General features: G+C 39.5%; 1 long non-coding RNA gene across 2 annotated transcripts; it reads left to right on the forward strand.

Moving 5' to 3' along the window:
• Positions 1 to 3,866: 3,866 nt before the first annotated feature.
• On the forward strand, positions 3,867 to 25,796 carry LOC116051621. Of its 2 annotated transcripts, none has more exons than XR_004105383.2 (5): positions 3,867 to 3,979; positions 5,557 to 5,717; positions 22,676 to 22,792; positions 24,294 to 24,450; positions 25,348 to 25,796. It is a non-coding gene; the product is annotated as an uncharacterized LOC116051621 (long non-coding RNA). The 2 variants fall into 2 exon arrangements; XR_004897707.1 differs by lacking the exon at positions 3,867 to 3,979 and adding an exon at positions 4,256 to 4,363.
• Positions 25,797 to 26,678: the final 882 nt, after the last annotated feature.

Genomic DNA, 26,678 nt, shown 5'->3' on the forward strand with positions numbered 1-26,678 from the left:
AACTTTAAACAGTTCGTGGCATAAGCACAGTCTGTGGACATAAGCCATAAGAACACAAGCGGCATACTACTCCGATGACCGGCACATGCTGCTGTAGTGAGCGACATAATCCGCCAGGGGATCTGCTTATGCCGCTGTTGTGGCATATCAGGCACTGTTTGATCTCGGTGCTAGGCTACTGGTTACATCTTGCCTTCTGATTGTTGTTATTACAATAAATCCTTTAATTGTTATACTTTTGCTCTTTCACTATTCTAGGTTAGATTTCCCGTTTTTTTTCTGTTCTGTTTGTGTCTCCCTGGTTTCCTTTCCCTCTCCCTCACACTCTCAACGACCACGTTTGGATGCAGATGATGAGTTGCCTGGTCATGCCTCCTTCCTCCTCTGTTGTCTGTCAGAGAAAAAAAGGGAGCAGCGTGGCCGAGCAGGTAGTGCTGCCAGGCTTCAGCAGTCCTCTGATTGGACAACAGAGCACCCCTTCAGACACGGGTCACTACCTTCTAGGAAACAGCCTCTGCTTCATGCCGCTCTGGACCGAGGGACCTCGTTGGAAGATATCACAGCTGCCATGTTGTCATCCCCAACCCCCTGACCCTGCCACTCCAGACAGGCAGGATGGAAGAGGGGTGCCAAAATGTTTGTAGATTTGAGATGCTGGATGATGCTGGATGATGATGCTGGATGATAACCTATATATATATATATATATATATATATATATATATGTGTGTGTGTGTGTGTGTGTGTGTGTGTGTGTGTGCGCGAGTGTGTGTGCGAGGGCATGGAGGGGGTCGATGCATGATGCTGTGGCAATGAATCTGTTCAATTCAAGATCATTTTATTGAGAACACATCAAGAGCCAAACTTAGAGTCTATTTGATATAGTCAAAATCAAACAAAGGACACAAACATAACATTGGGAAGTAAAAAGGGCTCATTTATAACCTCTAAATAATATATAACCATGTTTATGGTTAAATCTCATGGTCCTCAAGAGCAAATTAAGTTTGTTCCATTGCCATGCAAACACACTGCAGATGCTTTGAAAACCTTACATGATTCTGAGCACCACTTCATCTTCTCATCCATGTTGACTTGAAAGTTGAGCTTGTCAGCTTCACTATCAACCTTGGGCCAGTTTGAAAGTTTATACATGCACATTCCCATGGCAATGGCCACAACTAGAGCTTGAAGTTGAGATTTCTTTATCTACTGCTGTTTCCAAGGTAACAAATGACCTCAGTTTTCACAATGCGAAAGATGTATGTCATTGAAGAAAAACAAGGAAGATGTCCATAAGCTCTTTAAGTTAGGATCACTACGGTATGTAGAAAGATGTTTAGGCAGATAAAGATTTAACATTTTGGCTTTGAATAACTGCTTGGAAAAGACTTTCAGCGACCAATTTTCGAATCAGTAATATTTCAGGCCATGTAGGATATCAGAAAATGCATTCATATTGTCAACAATGGAAATTGAATACATCCCCAAATGCAACAGGTGTACATTGTGTATTTCTGGTACTTTTAAAATCATCAAGGTGCTATAAAAAGTAGTAAAATAGTCAAATGTTTTTTTCTAAATTTAAATTAAAGATAAAAAAAGCAGAATTTCCATATGTGAAACCAACACATAATGCAACAAATATATTACACACTGAATTACAATGAGTTGTACTGAGACATGTCTTGATTATTTCACCCAACAGAGGTCCCTGTTGCCCCGGATATAGAGCTTACATTCTTCTTGAACCAACTTCACACACCACAGGGACCCAGTGTGTGTTTATTGTGAATAACAGTTGATGTGCATTCTGCACAGGCCAAAGGATCACAGGCTTGCACGAGGGAACACATAATTTTAATATTAATGATCATGTGGTTTTAAATAACTCTTGGTTTTAAATAAATTCATTTGGTCTCTAGCAATCATATTTGAACCCATATTTCCATAGTGTTTAAGGGATTATCTGTCCATATAATCAAATGCAGACATGTAATAGATTGTCATCAGTATCACATGGTTTGTATTAAATACAGTGATCAAATCACAGTTAAAATCCCCCTCTCCTCAATCTGTGATACTGAGTTGTTAGGTATCACACCCATGGGTGCAGTTTGAGGCACACAGCTTGTTACTTTCCATGCATATCGAAGATCTTTCTGAATGTATGTATGTAATTTGCAGCACATATTCGAACAGCATTATACAGCGTTGAAAAGCAATACAACTTTGTAAGGTGTCAAACTGCACTTATGGATGTGCAGAAAGTGACGCATCCCTTTTTAAGAGTGCAGGCTCTGCATCATCTCATTGACCCACCACATTCAGAATCACATTTAGCATCCAGTCGTTGAGAAAATCCATCTTCCCCTCTGCCAGCCGCTAAGAAATGTATCATGTGTGAGGAAAAATAATAACATAAAACTATATTAGAGATCCTTTTTTGCCTAGCAGAGAAGGTATTGATTTTTAGAGAAATGTTCCAGAAAGTCTCTTCCACAGGCCACTGCTAAAACTGCTTCTTCTCACAGTCCTCAAAGCAACAAAACACGTTTTATGCCTTTCACAAAGCTTACGGACCGGTTTTATTTTTAGAAATTTCTTTTTTACTCTCTTACTCTTGTCTGTCTCTGTTTTTGTGGCACACAGATGTGTGTAAGTGTGCGTGGAATAGCGTGAATGTGTATCAAATCCCATATTTCCTGACAGAACCTCTGAAGCGTTAGATTAAATCCTTGACATGATTCTTTTAAATAACTGTTGCAGAATAACACTTATTTCCATCCATTTTTCATAGAGGTGCCAAAATTCGAATATCTAATCTGATTTCTATGATTATTAATCTCCATTACTTATACATTCAAACTGACTGCAATTTTGTGTGTTACAAAACTGTCTTCTTTTTTTTTTTTTTAAAGTGGAATTGTAATGAGGTATGGTGATGGTTGGAGATGCTCAGTGCAGGGCAGAGGTCACAGTTATGGACTAGACAGACAGGTAAAGAAATGGAAACAGTTTCCTGTCTGGCACCATTAAACAATTTAAGGTGTTTATGTGCATTGCTGCCAAAATGACACCGTAGGGGAAGACAATGGCAAGATTTTGGCAGCCTGTTACCACAGTACAGTGCATATGTGTGTGTGCGTGCGTGCGTGCGTGCATGCATGCGTGTGTTTTCAGTCTGTTCATCCATCTGTGTTTGCAGAGGGAGACCAGGACAGAGAGACAGAAAGCACTGGTGTATATGTGTGTGATTTCATGCTTGTGCAAGAATAAATTAAAGATGGTGATGACACACACATAAAGAGAAAGACAAGTTTACCGAGTGAGTCCCGAGGCCCAGAGAGAGAGAGAGGGAGAGACAGTGAGAGAAGGATGGAGAAAAGGCTGGAGAGAAGACTGCAGGGTTGGAACCAATTAGGCCAGGAGAGGATCCCTCCACCTGCACTGCCAGGCCCCCGGGGGAGAGCCCCAGTGACAAGATGAGGGATCATCATCATTACCATTATTTATTTGCTAAGCAGAGGCCGACTCTAGGGCCAATCCTAATAAGATTTGCGAATTACAATGAGTGTTGTTTTTGGTGCACGGAGGATGCTTGAGGAGGAGGTTAATGTATGGATAAAAGCTAGCATTTGGAGACATCAGCAGCAAATACGATATGCTAAAATAAATGCCTTTTAATCAATTATACACACCTATTATAGGCTCCCAAACTATCATCAATAATATATGTGGTGTCCCTGAACCGACTACTTGAGTTTTTTCCTTGAACACTTAAGTTATAATGCAATATGTGATGAAGCATTTATAGAAAGAAAGAACATGTGTCCACCAATTTGCAGAGAACACACACACACACACACACACACACACACAAACAAACAAACAGGAAGTGTCTGCTTAAATGGATTTAACTAGATAGACTCAGCCAGATAATGCAGTAACATTACCTGAGGATGCGGTTTGGGTCGAGGTGAGTGCAATAGGTCAAGGAAAATAGGAAAATAATATCAGTTTTTTCCTTTACCAACTGAGGAAAATCAACAGACCTGTCACTGCTAAGCTAACTGCTAAGCTTGACTTAGTCAACGGCTAATGAATTCCTACAGACTGCCTCTGTTGTTGCCCGGGTGATGTTGGGGACTGACATGCTGGTAACCTTATATATATATATATATATATATATATGTATAAGGTTAGCCTGGTATAAAGGGAGATGCTGATAATAGTTTTTCCTGCCACTGTCTGCCTCGTACCAAACGTTAGCTAGCTAGCTAACCGCATTCTCGATTTCAGTGCATCCTACTTTTCGTAACGTTTCTTGGTATTGAGAAACGCCTCTGTTTTCAGAGTGAAGGTAGAAGTATTTAGATCCTTTAACGTTACTTAGTTTAGTTTGTTTAGTTTAGTTTAGTTGTAAAACGTCATGATGATACATCTTTTTGTTAGTTAAAGTTCTGAATTCAAAAAGTAGCTAGCTAGCTAGCTACAGTAGTATTATCAGCAAAATATTAGCTAGCTAGTTAGCTAGAGCTGCAACTAAAATATTTTCATTATTGATTCTGTCGATTTGTTTCTTGATTATTGATTAATTGTTTGGTCCAGTGAACATCAGACAACAGTAAATAAAAAAAGAAAACAATATTATTAGCATTATACATTACATTACAGTGTCTCGAAGTCCAAGTTGAGGCACCCACATTGAAATTGACATTTATTTAAAGATAAAAAAAATTCTGCATTCTGAAACAGGTGTTGGCTGAAGCTAGAGTTTGTTATGCCTACATTTTTTACAATGTACAGTCAGACATCAAGAGCTAACATCAAGCAGAAACAAAGGGAACTGCTTTTGTTTCAACCAACAGTTTAACATCCAAACATATTCAGTTTAGTATTATAGAACACTAAGAAATAAAAATAAAGAATAAACGCAAATAATCACATTTGAGAAGATGTAACCAGTGAAGTTGTGGCATCTTTGATTAACAAATAGCTTAAACAATTAATTGATTGTCAAAATAGTTTTCCAATTAGTTAGTCGACTAATTGGTTAATTGTTTCAGCTAGGCCTATACAAAATATAAAAGTATCAAAAGTACTTATTTTGCACACCCTCAGTGTCATATTATTATGTTATATTTGTAGTGGATTATTATTATTATGATTGAAATGTTATTGTGAAGAGAATTTTAATGTTATTGGTTTAAATGGAATTACAGTACTGTACTATTACCTACTTTATATATTGTTGGGCAGTTTAAGCTGGAACAGTAGGCTACATGTTATTTTAAAAGCTTATTGTATGCTTTGGATAAATATTTTAATCTGATGTAGGTAGTATAATATAGCAACTATGTTACACTTGCACTATACATATACTGGAGTAAAAAGTACAATATTTCCTCTGAAAATGCAGTTGAGTAGAAGTACAGTATAAATTAGTGTTAAATGGAAAGTAAAGTACCTTAAAGTTGTACATCAGTACAGTTCTTGAGTAAATGTACTTGCAGTACTGTAAGTTACTTAGAACCACTGTGTTTTTCCTTGTAGATTATTTTCACTGAACATGGACAAGCCAATGCCTCACACAAGATGGTTACTGCTGCTGAGCTTTAAGAGGAACCTTAATTGTAACAAAGGGCACTAATGACTGAAAGAATATTATCCTAAGATGGTTCCGCACCGACCCTCCTTCTTCTCCTATTTTGATGGTGAGTAAAGCTTTATTTTTTTCAAATTGCAGATAAACAAAAGCCAAAGCACAAGAGGTTATAAAATGACACATTTAAGTCAGTTGACATAAAGTTATGTCAGCAATAATCATCAGATCATTTGTGTGTGTGTGTGTGTGTGTGTGTGTGTGTGTGTGTGTGTGTCTGTGTGTGTGTGTCGTGTCCGCCTGTGATTCAGGTGTTGTGGAAGAGTGACTATAGTTAGTCCATAACTCATGATGCTCTCCATTCAGAAGACGCCTTAGGGCCTGCATTACTCCCAGTGAGACTCAATCACAGCCTACGCTAAATCGATAATCCTGGAGATAGTTGGTGGGAGGAAGAGAGAGAAAGATGGAGAGAAAGTGGCTTGGGGAGAGAGAGAAGAGGAGGAAGAGGAGAGGGAGAGAGGCCAGGATGGGAAGATGAAAGATGAGGGCTGGTTTTCCCACAAACTCCCCATGGCCCCTTCGCTGACTGTGTTTTTATCTGAGGATAAGAGTACATAGTTAAGGTGAGAGGAGAGAAAAAGACAAAGAAGATAGAGGAAGAGGAGAATGAATGAAACTAAGAAATCCTGGAGAGCAAGCAGAGATACACTAATGGCGCTTTTCCATTACATGGTACCAGCTTGACTCGCCTCGACTCTACTCGCCTTTTTTGGTTTTCCATTACAAAAAAAAGTACCTGGTACCTGCTAACAGGTACTTTTTTTAGTATCTCCTCAGTCGAGGTTCCAAGCGAGCTGAAGCGAGCCGAAAAGGTGACGTGAAAGCGACAGACGGGGGTGTCCTGAACAAACAATTTAGCCAGCTGTTTTTTTTGCTGCCTCCAGCTTAATTTGAAACAAAATGTGTCTTCTGGCAACACACACCTTCGACGTTCTGTGTGTGTGTCGCGTTAGGTCACAGTAGTTTACTGCGGCGCCGCTTGTTTACAGTTCTGCGGAGGCTCCGGCAGAGCTTTCGCCGTAGCCTACGTACACACACACATGGCCGGCTCCACGCACACACCAGCGCACAAGTATAAACATCAGGCCACTTTTACATAGGCTACACAGGCTACGGCAAAAGCTCTGCGTGGAGCCTCCACAGAACTGTAAAACAAACTCAAGTGGCCTGATGTTTATACTTGTGCGCTGGTGTGTGCATCGATACAGCTTAACGACCAGCCACACTGAGGCGGTACTAAAATCTGCAATGGAAAACGGACGCACAGTGTGTCGAGGCGAGGCGAGTAGAGTCGAGGCGAGTCGAGCAGGTACCATGTAATGGAAAAACGCCATTAAACAACCTTATTTTATACACTTTTGACTCGGCTTGCTAAGAAATACAGAGTCATGGTAGAGCTGGTTCTATGGCTTTAGGTTTTGCTGATGTTACTCAAACAGGAGCAAATAATGCATTTGTTACAGTGCCAGAATAAATTATTGGTTTTAGACTTTTTCACACTTTTTCATTTTTTTGACAATAAAAATCTATAGATTACCACCAGCCATCCTGTCCTTTAAATACCCTACTGCCCTATGGTACACTCACACTCAGGACTGTGTGGTCAGGTCAGTCTTTTTTGGTATTGTTGTAAAATGAGGGATAGCAGTCTACTTGCTTTTAGTATTTTGTTTAAAAACACACTAGTGAAGAAGAGAGGATGGCAAGTAGGGGAAGCAGAGGGGATACAACTCTGGTGAGATTGGATCATTGGCTGGTGGGAGCTAGGACACTGTAACTATAAGAAAGTCTTTGAGCACAACAGGGCACAGCCACAGGTTGGCGTGAAGAGGGGCAGCAGAAAACAGCAGAAAATCTCCCATCTGTCTTTTTCTTTTTCTTGCTGTGTTCATCTCTCTCTCCATCACCCCTGCGCTCTGTCTCTTCACTGTTGCTCATTTACTTTCACTCACACCCTCTTGACTCTCATTCTTGACCCTTCTGGTCTCTTTAGCCCTCCCTCCTGTTTCTTCTCCTCCCTCATCTCTTCTCTCTCTTTCTGAGGCATTGTGGCGTATGCCCCCTCTTTTTTTTTCTCTCTCTTTCCACAACTTGCTGTTGTTTTGAGTGATGTGCGGCTGATGGCGAATGCTGGGTGATGACAGATGGATGTGACAAGCAGATGGTTTTGCTTGTCGTCTTTAATCACACAAATTCAGTCGGCCATGAAGCCAGAGCTCTGTCTTGTCAAAGAAACACAAAGTGGAGACAAATTTATCCAGCAAGCCATAGATTTTGATACAGAACATGTGTAGGCGTTTGGGAAGAGAAGGGTCTAAACGTAAATATGGGTCTTCGTGTTGAGGTCGGCCCTGATATTGTTTTGAAGAGTGTCGACTGCTGTTTGGTTGAACTTTTAACTTGACAGCTATGATGATGTAAAGTTGAAGCTGGATAAAAAATTGCTTTTGTCATTGTGATTCTGGAATTGCTTGACATTATTGCTGAGTGCATTTTTAATACAAATGCAGTCTTATGCTAATTTGTTTGGTAGGACACACACAAGCTGGTGCAACAACACATGTGGTTACATTTGCTCCTGTGGTGGAAATTCTACTACATAGGGTGAGTCTGAGATAAAGGTTCAACAAAGTCTTTTAAGTGTTTATTCTTTGCCCAAAGAAGGTTCAGTTCATCATGAGAGTCTGAGATAATCAACAAAGAGTCTTGGAGAATCACTTGCTTATTAACCCTCTCCCAAGCTGACAGCAATGGGGAGGTGGTAAAATTAACAGCCCTGATCGGCCCGTCCAAGTCTGAGAATGCATGGGAGGTAGAGAATGCCAGTTTAAATCAGTTTCTGCACCTGGCTTATCAGAAGAACATAAAACTTGGACTGTCAGGGCCCACACATCATGACATGTGAAACACTTGGAAAAACTTAAAAACTAAAAAACAAATCAATAATCAGATATGTTAAATCAGATATTAGATTTTCCATTACACTCCCTCATTCCCACTCGTAAGGACAGGGTCTGGTAATATGGGTAAAGTCACGTAATTTTACGTCATGATGGCAAGAAAATACATATTGTGATGTAGTTTTCTGGAAATTCAACCCAGAAACTTTCTGTAAAATATAATAAGAAGATGAGAATTATTTATTTTTCTCATCAATCCAGTGCATTTAAATATCTGACAAATCAAGGTCCTTTTTGACACTACAAAATTCTGTAAAACCAGTCTTGCCATAAAGCAATCTAGTTTATTAGTTTGCAACATTGCCCGCAACGGTGTAAAATAATATGAAAAGATATTAAAAGATTGGTAACCTTTTTATAAATGGTCAACACTGTTGCAAATACAATACCTGAGCTTCAATACTGAACCAAAATTATACTTTTTTCTTTTTTTTATCAGGAATGTGGACATGCTACTTAACAAAACTTCCATTTGCATTTAACACAATGTAAATGCATAGGGTAAATGTAAGTGATATCCACTGAGTTACCAGTTTATTTTGTGCACTTATAAAATGGAGTCTAGTAGTTCTGCAAAAAAAAAAGCGTTGTGAAGCTTATAATGTTCACTAACACTACTGGTACTGATTCATCCCTCTCATGTACTGTATGTACAGCGGGCAAAATAAGTTTTGATACACACATACAAAGAAATCAAAACATGTATGTCCATGACAAAAGTTATGTGTAATAAAGTGGAATGATAATGGGAATAAATATTGAACACATGAAGAAAAAGGGGTGTAAAAAGGCATGGGAAGCCAATAAACCAGCTGAAATCTGTCAGGATTTAGGAAGCAGTATATCAGCTGGATTAGTCCTAATTGATGGCCTATAAAAAGGTTTCTCATTACCAAGGTGTCACTCAAGAAGCATTTCATGATGGGTAAGAGCAAAGAGCTGTCCCAAGACCTTCGCAAGCTTATTGTAGAAAAACATACAGATGGCACTGGTTACAGACGAATATCTAAACTTAAACTGAAAGTTCCAGTGAGTACTGTTGGGGCCATTATCCAGAAGTGGAAAGAACATAATTTCACCATTAACCTGCCACGACCAGGTGCACCTCGCAAGATTTCTGACAGAGGAGTCCATGGAATACTTAGAAGAGTTGTCAAAGAGCCAAGGACCACTTGATCTTTAGAAAGACCTGGAAGAAGCAGGTACAGTTTTTTCAAAGAAAACAATTAGTAATGCACTCAACCGCCATGGCCTCTATGCACGCACACCACGGAAGACACCGCTGCTCAAGAAAAGGCGTGTGGAAGCTCGCTTAAAGTTTGCTGCACAACATCTGGACAAGCCAATGACATACTGGGAGAATATAATCTGGACAGATGAGACTAAAATTGAACTCTTTGGCTGTCATAGCATACACCATGTTTGGAGGAGAAATGGCACTGCACATCACCCTAAAACACCATACCAACAGTGAAGTTTGGAGGTGGGAGCATCATGGTGTGGGGCTGTTTTTCAGCATCTGGCACTGGCAGACTTCATATAATTCAAGGAAGGCTGAATGGAGAAATGTACCGTGACATTATTGGTAAGAATCTGCTGCCATCCACCAGGATGCTGAAGATGAAACGAGGCTGGACATTTCAGCAAGACAATGATCCCAAACACACAGCCAAGGAAACTCTCAATTGGTTTCAGACAAAGAAAATCAAGCTGTTAGAATGGCCCAGTTAATCACCTGACTTGAATCCAATTGAAAACCTCTGGAAAGAACTGAAGATCAGAGTTCATAGAAGATGACCCCGGAAACTTCAAGATTTGAAGACAGTTTGTGTGGAAGAATGGGCAAAAATCACAGCTGAGCAATGTGTGCGACTAGTTTCTTCATATATTTAAATATAAAATAAATAATAATAATAATAAATTAAATATATATATTTATGGACATATTTGTTTTGATATATTTGTATGTGTGGATTACTTGGGTTGTTACTGACATCTGGTGAAAATGTCATGCCGATAGCCCCATCAGAAATATCTTTACTGAGAAAAATGTTGACACATTCAATACTTATTTTCCCCGCTGTAAATAGGAGCAGAGAGAACTTTAGAAACATCTTTTAATATTATGCAGTCCAATATAATACCACCACCAATTACAGCTTTAAAAATAACAGTTAAACAACACCTCTCTGACACAGCGGGAACAAAAAAAGTTATATATATATATATATTATAAGCTTCATAAACATGGCTACTTGATAGGATTGCATTACTGGTGTACCTGATAAACACATTAGTCAGTTTACAATCTATGTAACAATGCAGATATTGTCTTATGTACTGTATCTCCCACCATCTTCTTAATCCATTGAGTATATTCATCGCTGAATGTCACCTGCCTCGGTGTTTGATTGTAGGTTGGATTTAGTGTAGAAGAGACCTTCTGATAGGATGCTTTTTGTACCATGTTATTAAATAATCCTATCTAATATGTTTTTTTCATAATAACTCCATTCTCACTTTTGAATCTGTTATGCATGTTTTATAAGCTTGAATAACTTTAGGACACTATGCCTGCATTTCTTCTCTATTGAGAATGTATGAAGGGACTAGAAGGTTCTCTCAGTCTAGCTGGAGCGAGGCCAGATGTCAAGATGTTAACATGTCCATATATGAAGAACTGAGACATACATTTTAAGTAAGACTTATTAGGTAATAAGTCTTACTTAAAATGTATGTCTAGGTAAACCAGGTTCAAAATTAGCACCATTTACCAGCCAAAAGCTGGTAAAATATGCAAGTGGCTGGTAGATATGTTTCAATCACCAGCCAAAAAACAATGGTAATCTATTGAATGGCTGGTAAAATTTGAACATTCACTAGCCAATTGGCTGGTGGACATAAAGTTCATTTTGAACCCTGCTAACTAGGAACCATGACTTGAAACTATAGCCGCGTTTCGACCCAAGGTTCTGTGGTCGATTGAGTCCCCAGAACTGTTTTAAAGGACCTAGAAGGTTCCTTCAACCCATTGTTGTCAGCGTTTCCACCGTGTTCTAAGACCCGTGAAGATTAGGCACGTTTAGACCGCTGACAAAGCAACATGACAGGCTGCTTGTGGTCACAAGGGTAAACACACTCTGCAACCTTTCAATTTAGTGTGCCCGCCCGTTTCATCTAAAAACACTTGAAAAAAACAAACCCTCTGAAAATAAGGTTTTATTTCTCTCATTGACAGCACTACTGCTCTCTCTCTCTCTCTCTCTCTCTCTCTCGCCCGAGACACGCATCTGCAGCAGGCAGTTCACTGTGGCCGCTGGCTTGTGTGAAGCTCTCTCTTTTTTAAAATGAGTTGTGAAGCCGACAGCAAAGAATAACTTTACTTTAATGTTATTAATCAATAAGAAATCTTCCCCATTGTCCTAAAATGGTCATAAATCGATACTAGAGTAGTCATCTGTTGAGTGTTTGATGGTTATTTATTTGTACTTTAGAACGCCGCTGTGAAACAATCAGAGAATATTTTTATTTCTCTCATTCACAGCTCCGTTCCTCTGCTCTCTCTCTCTCTTTTTCTCTCTTCACTTGCACAAGTTCACAGCCAACGTCTCTGCAGTCAGGGACTTTTTAGGGGATAAAAAGGCCCTGTAAAATGTCCCTAGAGCTAAATTTAGATCCTGGTCCCTGCGGTTGAAAAGCTAGTTCCAGGGGAAAGTTCCTGCGGTCGAGTGATGAGTGACATACTAGACCTGTATGGCTTTGTTTGCTGCCTAAATAGATCTGTGTTTTCTCTGGACAGACTTTTTCCCATCTTATGTCTGTCTGATGCGTTGTGAATAAATATGCTTTCAAATATGATCAATATTGTTGCCTGATTGATCACTTCCTCTATTGATTGGCCATCAAACCAAAGTTTAAACACACACACACACACACACACACACACAGACGATCGGATGATTATTGCTGACATAACTTTATTTCAACTCGACTTAAAGGTGGTTGCCTGAGAGAATGAACACCTATGCGTTGCAGAGTTTTCAAATGAGAGGCATAATTAAAACCTAAATGATCAACTCAGCAGAATAAGCTGGCAATTGTAAGATAAGGTGTAATGATACATACACACACACACACACAAGCCACAACACACAGAAACATATCACACGCTATCTTCACTCAGACAGCAAGATACTGCAAGTGATTTCTCCGCTGGTGTGGAGATAAGTCGACTTAGTCTATCATTTCCCTCCATCTCTCTCCGCTTCTTCTTCCGCTCTCCTCTATCCCTCCATCTACCCAGTTATTTGCCTCAGTGTCATGACTACCACTGCTCTCAATCTGTCAAGGTTAGGCTGGCAAGGTCAAATTGACTTTAGATTAATTAACTGTCAATTAAGGGAGTAATTGTTTCATAATGTGGTGTGCCCCCGAGACAAGGTGTGTGAGAGCGGGGCCAGCACTGTCAGAGCTGGTTTAAGTCGATAAGGTTGTGAGTGAAGCCTCTCAGAGAGGGAGGGAAGGGGAATATGTGTATGTGTGTGTGTGTGTGTGTGTGTGTGTGTGTGTGTGTGAAAATAGACCATTAAGAGGTGTGTGAGAGAGAAAGATAGAGACCTGAAATGAGAGAAACAAGTGATACATCCTCCATTATCCCATAACAGCGGTGCCGCCGGACGCCAACCTCTCCTCCTCTGTCACCAGAGTGCATCAGGTCGCCCTGAGGTGGCTGCACATACATGTAAACAAACACCAACACACACTCACAGACGTACACAATCTTACACAATGGGGTTGTATTCTTCACTCAAATCAACATTCTTCAGCGCATACAGAGGCAGATAAACAGATGAATCCACCACCACAGTCAACCAAGGGAAGGAGAGAAGAGCTCAGAGAGGGACAAGCGTGATGAAATTAAAATGAGAAATTGAGGAGGGAAAACAAAACTAAAAAGGAAGCACACATGAATAAAAGAGAGAGGGGGAGAGGCCGTGCAGTGAACATTGATGAAATGGTGATTGCCGCTTGCTTGCTAATTGTTGGCCTGCAGGCGTGTCAGAGAATGACATGTTCAGCTAAGCTCTTCCCTCTGCATTTGTTTCTCCTCTTTCTAATATCAAGGTTCACCTTTGCAGGCAATTGCAGATGTTCCACCATAGACAGAACAGAGGAAGTACTCAATAATTCGTTGATTGTCTAAAATAGCAAACCTTGCGAATAACAGATATTCAGTTCTTATTCCCCTGAGGTAATGTCAATACAGAGCCACTGCTTACCTCGTTGGTTTACCGAACAAGTTAAAGTATTTTCACTATCAATTTTCATTACTGCCAGATTGCCAGATCTCTTTTTTAGCTGACAAATGTTAATACTGATAATTGGCATTCAACCAATATGGTGTCAAATTAAGCACTATTCATTTAATCTGTGCCTACTAGAGTGTTACACAACTGCCTTACTGTACATAGCACAGGAGAATAACCCTTGAACACTAATCCATTTCAATTACAGGATATATCTGTGAACTGGTAATTGATTTCAAAGACTCTCTTGGTAATCAACGCCTTCGAGCAGTGTCTGTACATTGTTTTCTATCAGTGTTTTTAATTGTTTTCCCCTGCCGCTGTATTTTGCATTTTCCCAGAACTATCGAGTCACTAGAGTAGTTACAGCTGTCTATTGATCGAAAAGCTCCTCTGTTTGTCTGTTCTGAAGTCTAACATACAGCTGGTTGTATTCATTTGAGGCACTTTAAACAACTGAGATGCTGGAGTCTTGATGGAGCCGCTGGAAACTGATAGAAGCAAGCGTGTGTTAGGATGGATGGATAGATGGATGGATGGATAGATGATAGACAAATGGATGAATGATGGGGAAATAAATGGATGGGTAGATGAATTGCTGGATGGGTGCACAAATGGATGTGTTGATGGACCGATTATCTGAAAGATGGAGGAGAGGCAGAAGAATAGTGCAATGGACAGGGTAGATTGTCATCAGATGAGCTGATGAATAAATGGGCAGACAGATAGGTAGATTGCCAGGGAGAGATTTATAGGTTCATTCCTCAGTGAGCCACCTGCATCCTCAGTGTTTAGAAGAGGGTGGAGAGTAGATACTCATCTGTAATAGGGGTAATGGAGCTCAAAATAAACTCACAAACAACTCTATTTCTGTATCCCCCTTTACCCTCTCACACTCTCAGTACAAACATTTCCCATGTACCCGGCACTCCATTTTTTGTTTTGAGAGGTTGCACATATGCTCCAAAGTTTAAACAAGTTCAAACACTGGGAAGAAATAAAGGAAATAGAGCATGCTCTGCAAAAAATAACGGCCCATAAAGCAATATGCCCATTCCTTTCCAATTCATCATACTCTCATTATTTAGTTTTCTAGGTAGCATGACTTATCGCTGGTGAAATATTATAGCACTTTTTACAGTATTTTATGTATTATTCAAAACAGTGAAAAAATGTCCTTCTGTTTCCATGAGTCCAAGGTGAAATCCTAAAATGTCTTGCGTCCTCCAGATAAAAATCCAAGTATTATTCGATTATCAAAATAGTTGGCATCATTTCAGCTTGTTTTTTCTACTTGTAATCAATTCCTCCATCTTTTAGTTGTTGTATGATGTTTTGATATTCTTCTCAGTCGTAAATATAAGTTTCATGGAAAACTGATGCCTCTGGTTGCCTGGTGCTACTTGTTGTTTTCAGTCACACATCAGTTTTTCTGTTTGTGTGGATGTGTTTGTTGCTGCAGATGTCTCTATCCAAATGGTGAACTGTATCCATGTAGAATGTGCTTATATATTCCATATGCTTCTGCACTACCATAATGTTCTGCGAGCATAAATGCGTACCCGTGACATATAAACACAAAAGGCTGTTTATGTGCATGTTTATCAGTTTTCTGTTCAGTTAGAATGTGTTATGCTTTTTCAACAGTGACAGTTACCAGCGTAACACATTACTTACAGTATATTCTTTCATCTCATCCTCCTCACCTCTCTTTTGCAGGGTCTCATTTTGCTGTCCTCTCTCAGCAGATGGGCCAGACACACACTAGTGGCTCTGTGTGTAAAGTAACTGGTAGTGAGGCAGTGTGGTTTGACTGGTGTGTATATGTATGTGTGTGTTGGCAAGTGTTTTCCTCTCGATTTCTCTCTCTTTCTGTGTCATGTGATTGTGTACATGTTAGTGCGTGTGCGTATACAGTATGTGTTGACAGGTGGCAGTGGAGGTGGTAATGCCACCAGCTACACCACACTCAGAATACATTTACATGTCTCCCACCTACCATCTCATTTAATAGTCATCCTGGTGGCTTCTGCGTTCAAACCCACTTATGCTAATGTTTTTTGTGGTATCAGGCTGCTTGTTCTTTTACCATTTTATATTACCTCTATTGATCACTAAGTCGCTACAAATAACTGTGCAGATAACTGTTATCTATTGGCAGGAAATGCAGGACTTACAGATGGGCAGAAAAAAGTGAAGAGTCTGCAGAATGGGAGAGGGGAATAAAAAAAAGAGAAATCAATAGAGCGTAAGCAGTTTTCGCCCTCTTGAGAAAAGTTCTGGAAAACTACCATGATACCTTCTTGCAAAACAGAGTCATTCAAACCAGTGAAAAGTTGGGAGAGCAGAAAATCAGTAAACATTACTGTTTTTTTTTTTTAATTAGCAGTGGTATTGGTGAGACACTGACCATTAGTCCAGTTTTTAGTTTTTAAGTGGTTTTGTGCTGTGAGAAGATTTATTCAGTTTCCCTTTCTGCAGGTGTTTCTAGACTTAAAACACTTTCTTACTTTTTTTTTTTTTTTATGAAGCCTCTATTCTATTTAAATAGTTGCATTCATGAACCTTATTGGTTTTTATTTTAAAAATTTGAATATGTTTGTAATATTTTAAGTGGTGGCAGTAGATACAACTCTTTAAGAAAAAGAAGAGTGACAGGAAACGATTGATTGATAAAGATTGACTATATTCTTTCAAGTCTTTGTCTTCAGGTAAATCTCTTGTATTGTTCAATGATAGAATGTTGCCATTGATCAACAAATAGCCTTTAGAGAATATACCGGGCCTCTACAGATAGATTCTGAGAGATCCACTATCAAATCAAGCCTGAGGGAAACAGATTTGTGGTTACTTGTAGTTCAGATTCTACAAATGAATATTAGGACTCTGGGAGCACATATTATCAACGTTTAGGGTGTTTCCTCTGGTTAAATATATGTGGCCGCAATAGCTGTATATTTAATTAGATTTATTTAGCCGCACAAGTCGTTGGGCTTTAGGGACGGCAATCCCCTCCCAGACAACCAAGAAGGGGCTAAAAACCTTTCTTTTAAAGAAAGCATTCTCGTAAACCTGTTTTCAATCTTGTTTTACTCTGTAGCACTTTGCAATGAAAAGTGCTTTACAAATAAAAAGTATTTTCATTATTATTATCACTAGTGCAGTGCCCGTTGAAAATGTGCCTGTTTGGAATGGGCGATTACTTGGCCTGTGGTATTGCTGCTTGTAGAATTCATCAAAACCAAATTGTATCCCAAAATGACTTACAGAAGGACCCCAAACCACTTAAAATGCAACTCCGCTGTATAGCCTACTACTGACTTACAGTGTAGGCTACTTCTACATCAGAAGAAGACATTGTACTACTGTATTTACCTGACAGAGAACGTTGCAGATTCAGAATGTAATCCCAAAATATCACAATGACAATGTGGAGTAATCAGACATTAGCGTCATGGACTCATGGCAGTACGCTACCCATCCGGCCCGTTATGAGAGCTAATCAACACATATCTGCATTCATCAACCACGAGAGAGAGAGAGAGAGAGAGAGAGAGAGAGAGAGAGAGAGAGAGAGAGCGAGAGAGAGAGACAGAGAGAAAGAGAAAGAGAGAGAGAGAGAGAGAGAGAGAGAGAGAGAGAGAGAGAGAGAGAGAGAGAGAGAGAGAGACGGTGTTGTTTCGTGTCGGATCGTTAACAAATTTCACGTTTCAGCAGAGGTGTTAATTTCCATACAGGTTTAGTGGCTTGACGGTTAACGGTGAAGTAGGGGATTTGATTCGCGGGGGTATTTTGGCGACTTAATTAACCCGACCCAGGGTGTGTCTGATGAAAACTGATGTATCTGCCCGGTTCAACTCTGAGATTTTCTCGTATTGCACAGCGCTCTGAAGGAATAATCTCCGAGATTAGGCACATTATGTTCTGCCAGCTCACAGCAGTTTATAGCAGGAAAAGAGTACCCCCGCTGTTCTAAAGCGTTCTGCATGTGGCGTCTGCTGATGTGCAGGTTACCTTCCCCCCAAACACGGACACATTTCAAAGTAGTGCTACTTTGCACATTTTTGTGGGTCTGAGGTGTATGTCACATTTTAGCTGCCAAAGCTCCGCTACTCTCTGTCTCTGGTCAGGGTGAGAGGGGGAGTGGCCAGTGGCTAGAGCGGTAAAAGCCAATGTGTGCTTCTTTTACCTATATATTTAACAATATTTTTTGCATTTCTAATCCAAACAACGTCAAACTTGGCACCGCACTTACTCGTGCCCGTAGCAAGACACCTGTCAAGTTTGAAATCCATCGGACTAACGGTTCGAGAGATATGCGCATAACACACACACACTGACAGACAGCCGTTCCTGCAATTTATAGATAGATTTTTATTATTATTATTATTATTATTATTATAATCCCAGTTAGCCTTTTGGTCTGTTCGTCTCACACTCAAACAGACCAAACAGATGATGGGTAAATTATCTTGACAATGGTTAGATGGGTTGTCATCCAATCAAATTTGGTCTAGACATTGATGGTCCTCAGAGGATAACTCCTAGTGACTTTGGTGATCCATGATTTGCAACTTCAACTTCTCTAAGACAGGATACCTCTAAAAACTAAGAACCAAAGACTTCCATGATTAATGTTAACCAGTGTTGGCCAAGTTACTTCCAAAGTCTTATACATTATAGATTACTAATTACTGTCATTTGAGAGTAATTAAATATATTTCAACATTACTGTCTCTGAATTATAATGCTTTTGTGTTACTTTTGAGTTACTTTCACCAAAATAACCGCAGAAGTATGACTTGGCTGGTAGCTTGTGAATTTCACCACGTGATCAATAAAGTCTTTATGTAATTGAATACATCATAATTTATTTATTCATAATATTTTGTATTATTAATCTGAATCTGCAAAGTAACTAAAGTTATAAAATAAATAGTAAAGTAAATACTTGTACAATACTTGACACTGAATTGTAGTGGAGTAGAAATATAAAGTAGGAGAAAATGGAAATACTTAATACAAGTAGGCTACCTTACAATTGTATTAAAGTATGGTATAGTTACTTTCCACCGCTGATAAATGTAATGCTAAAATTTACGTGTAGTAAGCCTAAACGTTAATTCCCGACATGTTTCTATCTGTCAGTTGCTCGGACACACCGACGTACCGTTACCTGTTGGGATACAGGTGTTGTGCGTACCATCTCTGGTTCTGCCTCTGACCACAGGAACAGTACTGGGACAGCGCCTCACTTCAACGCAGTTTAATAACTCCTGAAAATAATGGGAGTATGTCCATCTTGCACATATAGAATCAGTCTCTGCAGTCATCTCAACCATCAAATTCCAGCAACAGGAAATAACGTCACTCTTTTACTCAGATTGTTTTTCTCTGGTGCCAAAATGTTTCGCGGTGTTGGTGAATTCTTTATTAATTTCAACTTAATTTCAGGTTGAAATGCGTTGTAACTCGCGTTATTGAGATTGTAACGGGTATAATATTATCGACATTTTATTATTAATGCATTATATTACTGCGGTACTGCAAAAAAGCAATACATTACTGTAATTGCATTACTTTTGTAACACGTTACTCCCAACACTAATGTTAACATGGTACACAGCAATAATATACTAAATGTCAGCATGTTACATAAGTTTCAGCCTGAGATGTCCAAAAATGTACAGAGGATAAACCCTTTTTATCTAGGTTACAACATGGCCTGGCATCACCCTTAAACACTACATGACTTTCAATGTACACACTCGTGGAAAATAAGTGATAATCAGTACTGGGAGATCTCTATAACGTAGGAAATGACAGAACCTACGTTGTCCAATACCAGAAAAGAAATATATGAAAGCATAATGCAGATTGTGTATAGAAACATGATTGGTCACAACATTGTGGAAGATTAAGAAAAGTGTAATCACCTCTGCGTAATCATTCATGTCTGACTATTGAAAAAGACAAGGTGTCTCTCTGACAGAGAGATACTGACGACATGGGTTTCCCTACCCATAGTACCTTCACGTCTACTCTTCAGCTTTTCTATCATTAACATCATTTTATGACAGCGTACATAAAGTGTTTGCTACAGTAGTGATAAACCAAAGGTGGGTGTTGTGGTGTGATGTTTTTTTTCTGTATGGAATTAATCTTTCAGTCAAAATACATTCATCACCCTTAAAGCTGCTAACAAGGTGTATGAATTTATTTAACACCAGGCTCTCTGTGGAACAAGCGTTTTTGGTGTTTAATATTGTATATTTAAGGTTTCGATGGTTAACCATCACAAAATTCTGATACCGCCGGTAATGCCAGGGGAGGACAGTAGGGGAGGGGTGCTACCGCTGGAGACAACATCCTGAGATGAGACAGGAGAGGAACCTGAGATGAGACAGGAGAGTAGAAGGGGGGTTTCGTTGTGGTGGGTGTGTGCTGTGTAAACATTGATGCATGTGGAGAAGACTGGTCCTCATACTGAATAATTGCAGACTGCATTTGGCTACCCCGCTTGTTGGGATGGATCCCATCTCTTTTGAAAAGAGATGCACAATTCCAGAACAAAAGTTAAATTTGTCGATAAAATCCATGTTGTGATATAGGGCTGGGCGATAGGGAGAAAATCAGATATCACGATATTCTTGACCAAATACCTCGATATCGATATTGCGGCGATATTCTAGGGTTGACAATTGGTGCTTTAACAAAATATCTTCACACTTAGATTTTACATAAATAATCATCAGTAATGTGGACATAATGTCTAAGTGGGGAAAAGGTAAATAATAGAACAGCTAGAACACTCTGGTAAGTTCAAAAAAGTACAAGTACATCACTTTACTGTAATGCAACCTTTAAAACCAGTAAAAGACAACACTTCTGTCATATCACGATATTACGATGATATGATCCACAATCTAAGACGATATCTAGTCTCATATCACGACATCAATATAATATCGATATATTGCCCAGCCCTATTGTGATACCTGCATGCGGACTGGAGCCAGGTATGGAGGCTGAGGATACTGCTAAAGTAAAAAGCTCTGCGTCCTAGAGTGGGAATCGGGCCAGAAATAAAAACGGACTTTCTACAGTCCTTTAAAACATAACTTACACACATGCATCAGAACCCACAGGGTTTTGCCAGGGCCAGGGTCATATGTTATGTATGTAAAAATGTTACCATACACAGTCCTATATATCTATATATTTATCTGTAGTTTATTGTTGTTTTACTGTTTTGTTTACTTTTTTGTAAAAAAAAAAAGAAAAAAAAAAAATATTAGCTAAAAGTCTATGTATATTGTTATTCTTATACTGTATTTTTTTTTCTATACCTCTTTATTTAAAGAGTGTTTTGTTTTGTTTGTATGCTGCTAAAATCTGCTGCTGGATATTTAATTTCCTTGCGGGAGTCATCCCAAAAGGATCAATAAAGAGAAGTCTAAGTCTAAGTCTAAGTTAGGAGAGACAGGCTGACCTTCGGAGCCAATGGACTGCTAGGACACAGTGGGATGCAGGGAGGGATAAAAAGAGTTTGGGTATCATAGGTTATAAAGATGTTAAATGTTGAACAGTACTTGTGAGGGCAAGTTGGAACCATAGCAATCATCCACACCAGAAACAAATGAATAAACTTTTGATTTTCCATAAAATGAGCAACAGGACAAGTTATATTGACAGGGGTTTCCAGTTTGCAGTGAGCAAAGAAATGCTGTCAGCTCTTTGAGAAAAAATGGCTGCCTGGCTGGCTGGCTGGCTGCCTGCTTATCCGCTGCTAAATTTGGTATATTTCCTGCCCAAATATGCAACACTGTTACCTTTGTGACAATCATTTTTAGTAGTACTTTTTTTTTTCAATAAAAATGTCTGACCAAAACCCCAATCAGAGCCCCAATATATTATTGCCATGCCCTCTGTCCAGATCTTCTACATTTCAGTCAACCCTGAGGAAAATTACAATATACTGAACACTAATGTAATGAATAAATGAATTACACTCAGATTAAATCTGATGGTATAATTATATAATTGATTGACAGAAATGTCACATTCAGAGTAATTGCTTTAATCCCTTATATGCAGTCATAGTACCGTATCACTCCCAAGATAAGCATACAATACAGTACATATCTCTCTTCTATATACTGTGATGATGACCTGTCAAACTGCACTGACCTACTTTAAACTGGCACCGTCAAACTGGCATGTGTTTTTTTGCCTCAATTGCCAACATGACAGTCCAAGGTTTCAGGTCAGATCATTAAGGTGTCTGACCCCAACAGCCTGGTGCCAGATTGCTTTGCAACTGCCCATAACTCACAGAAACCATGTTAACAACACCTTAGAGCAAAGTGACAGTCCATATAGAAATCCTCTCCAGTTATGATATGATAATGTTTACTCAGATTAGCAGAAACGTTAACATCATATTCTTCAGTTATAAGAATGGCGAGGTAACGGACTATGATGTATACAGAAGAAGCTGTTAAAGGAGGTGAGTATGGGTCAGCTTGTAACACAGTCTTTAAAAGATACGTACTACACTCACATCTTCCATTCTTCACACACCAATCATGTCTAGGACTGCTGTGTCAATATTGCGGTTGTGACCTTCCACTCTGTGACCTCCTGATCCTCTTCAGCATGTATACTGGCTGGCTATCCAACACCGGATAAATTACATTTGATCTGTTCTCTCTCTCTCTTTCCCTCATGTCCCCAAAAAGTGATTTCCAGAGAGGACATGTGAATACCAGCTAAAGGCAGAGACACGATGGACTGATGCTGCCCTGACAGAACCAAAGGATGCTGCGAGCAGCAGGGGCAAAAAAACAAGATGCAGAGTAAGGGGATTTGTTTTTGTTTGTGTTTTTCTGTGCATACACATACTGTACTGCATGCATATAAAAGTACAGCAGGGTTAAAAACATTAGTGAAGTGTTGGGCCACTACAGTCAATGCTCCTTAGCATACAAGAGTGGAGGGATGAACACCTTCCGAAAAGGTATTCTCTCATTTGGTGTTTAGATGATGGTGGTGGAGAGTGCTGTCCAACATGCTGGTCCAAAATCTCCCATAGGAGATCTGGTGACTGCAACAACCACAGCTTATGATTCACATTCTTTTTATACTCATCAAACCATTCAGTGACCCCTCATGCCCTGTATGGAAGCACCTCTTTATGTTTCTCTAAGCATTTATTCAGGTTATTCAGGAATCAGTGTTTTTCAATCAAACCCTTGTTTTGCGAATATTGTAACAACTTTACATCAACAACATTTTAATGCTGTGTTCTATTTTACATTTAGTACTCCAGGTCCTTATTTAAAAAATGATATATTTTTAACACCTACTTTCAAATGTATCTGGTCTTTCACCACCACTGACATGACTCAAGTCAAGGCAGCAGTACACATTTTCCCCAAGGGGCTTTACAATCTGTACAGCATATGACACGCTCTATCCCCTATAGGCCTAGCAAGCACTGCCAGCTCTATTCTTGGCTTACCATAATTTACATAACTCTGGCATCAACACTATGCTTGTAATATTCCTTATTTACTCCAACAAAACCTTTTCGCTCAAATTCCACAAGCCACCATTTATGTCACAACTTGGTTACAGTATGTACTTCCAAGGAGTTGTTGTTACGAGGGCCTTTAGACAGGCACATTGATGTATAACTATTTAACAGCTACGGGAAAAGACCTGGTACTTTCAATTAATTATTTATTATCCTTTCAAAACTCATCCGTTGTTACAGTCTAGATTAATTCCCACTGAAATCATAGGAAGCTCGTTACTCAGTACATCTTGGGGGTTAAGGCTATATGCGCCTGGCACCACTTTATGATAAGCCTGGATACAAGAGCACAAACCTTTTCAACATTATTCAATAAAAGGCACCTGTTACTTGTTTAAAAGTTAAAGCATTGACACACAGGTTCAGCCGTTGCAGAAGAGGGGATGTGTACCCATTTAACAGCTCAAGTGAAGTTAGAGAAGGGGCTCCAGTGCATGGGTGCCTCAGGAGACACAGGTTGACAGGAAATAATGAATCAGGAAGAACCCTCTGGAGGTTCAGGAGATGAGGGGAAAGACAGAAAGAATGATGAGGGAAAGATGGAGTGAGATGAGGGAAAAGAAGAGGTGAGTGGAGGGGAGAGATGAGGAAAAAACGGTTTAGGGCTGTTAATGTAAAAAAAATCCATCTGACATTTGTGTTGCGTGTTAATGTTTTTTTTCTTCCTTAATTTGCATGAAAATATATGTATTCATGTGTGTGTGTGTGTGTGTGTGTGTGTGTGTGTGTGTGTGTGTGTGTGTGTGTTGCTACTCTTCAAGTGAGCTTTGTGTACATCACCAGTGGCAGAGCAGCTATCATATACACATGGTCCCTTGGGGAAGAAAGGCACCTTTAAGTGACAGACAAGTGTCATATCAACATCAGACTGAAGGGAGAGATAAACATCTATACATCTATTTTCAGGCATTTTTTGAGGTGAGTTTTGCACAGTCATTTTTTGTTTTGTAACAGCTAGTGAGAAGAAGAGGCAGCACTCTCAGATACATGCATAATATTGAATCAGACAAATGGCCAATAAAATGATTGCATCTGTCAGTGCCACATTATAAATTCAGACAGTTTACATACAGAGGTGATCATCAGGAACATCAGAAAAAAAATAGATGGGAGACATTCTCCGGCAACAAAGTCCCTTTCCCCCCCTTTTTTATTGAAGAGAAAATATGATTGTGTTCCTGTATGTGCGGAGAAATGGGAGATAAATTCTGTTTCAGGAAAATGAATTAGAAGAGAGTGTCTTGTTGAGAAATGGCTCTGTCAGAAAGAGAAGGCACAACAATAGCGATAATAAAGCAAAAATAATCTCAACAGCCTGGATAGTTGCAACAAACACAACAGCAAACAGAATGGATACAATGAGACCTTCTGGTTAATTCCAGTAACTTGATAATGAAGCTACCAGTCTTCCCTTTGTATCTATTTTTAAGTTAATAATTATTACAATTTCACTGTGTATTGACAGTTGAGACAACAAGTATTGAGCTAAACTTTGGCAACCCTAGTGATGAAAGGTTGAGATAACTTTTTGATTCTTATTTCATCCTGTATTATTAGATTATTAGTCTCGCATTGCCAGCGCTGACACAGTGCTGGAGTATGGTCTGGCTACATCGCTTATCTGGCATCGCTCTGGCTTGTTTGTATTTCTTTAAACCAATCACAACCGCCCTGGGTGGTGCTAAGCCCCGGATGCATGGACAGTGTCCAGAAGAAGCTATACCAAATATACATCTAAATTTATAATTGTATGTTTGCATGTGTGTGAGTAATGGTGTCTTTGTATTTCCCTTTTTTTCCCCCAACACCACCCAGATGTCAAGTGCTGACGTCAGGTGGTCTTCGCTAATACATTCAGGCGTGCTGTTGTTTGAGTAGCCAGACAAACATGCTCATATGCACAGGCATGCCGATACTGGCTTACAAAAGACATACAGACCGAGTGCTGGCACTCTGGCCTCTGTCCTGTTCCAGCTGGGATCTTATCAGTGTGTGTGGTGGGTGGTAATCAGAAGATATAATACATCAGGCAGCTGGCTGTTTAACCACAATGGAGCATCGCTGCTACAGCAACACTCAGCAGCCAGTGTGTCCTTGAAATGGGGAATGAGACTGAGGTGAACAAATTAGAAGTCCAGCACCCAATAATGATGCAACCCTGAACACACTCAATCTGATCTCATTCTTTTTTCTTACCCTACCTCTTTTTCATGCTTAGAGTTTTGTGTGTCGTTGTAAAATTGAATATCTTGCTGTTTGCAAATAAAAAGCAAATTGAAGACTACACCTCGGGCTATGGGAAATTTGTGTGAGTGACTTTTACTATTTTCCAAAAATGTTCAGACTAAACATTAATTGATTAATCAATAAAATAATTTAGAGGTTAACCAATAATTGAAATACTTTAGTTGTATCCTTATCATTTGTTTAACACAGTTCTCAGCCATCTGTTACCATAAAAAACCTTTTTGGTTTTTGTATGTATTCTCTTAAAAAGGCTGTATCAGAGCAATTCAATTATTTTGGCCCAAGTCCTTCAGGTACTAGAGTCCAACATAACCTCTAAAAAGAGAACAGCATCAACATGGTGACATTGTGCGGTGTGGGATTGTTGAATCTAAATTCTCTTATTCCATCTGCTACAGTGCCTCTCTCCAGGGGTCCACCACTACTCTGGTGCTGGCTGTCACTGCTCTGCTCCCTGCCTGCCTAAATGAACAGCACTGCCTGTGTCTCAGGGTCACCTTCCCAAGCTACAAGCCTCTACTACCACTACCTTATTTCAGCTCTCTCTCCTTCTCTAGCACTGCCTGTGCTGTCCTTTGTGTTTTTACTACCTGTGTTTTTCATCATGTCTTCACTGTCACACACTTTATCCCTCATACTCTTCCTCTCTGACAGGGGTCCATGTAAGCATTTAAGACGTGAAAGTCGGCTGCAGGAAACAGCATTACTTTCACTGGCTTTGTTATCAGACAACCAAAGCACTGATATTCCAAAGCACTGTTTGACTACATAGCCAGCATTACCCATCTTTAGCCTAGCAAAGCAAAATGAACCCAGGCTATGGTAGCCTCTTGTTTTGTTGTTTCATGGTATAAACAGTAAAATCATATTTTGCAACATTACAGCACTATCACAGTGCA

Source organism: Sander lucioperca, chromosome 6, assembly GCF_008315115.2.
Source record: "Sander lucioperca isolate FBNREF2018 chromosome 6, SLUC_FBN_1.2, whole genome shotgun sequence".
NCBI classification, from domain to species: Eukaryota; Metazoa; Chordata; class Actinopteri; order Perciformes; family Percidae; genus Sander; species Sander lucioperca.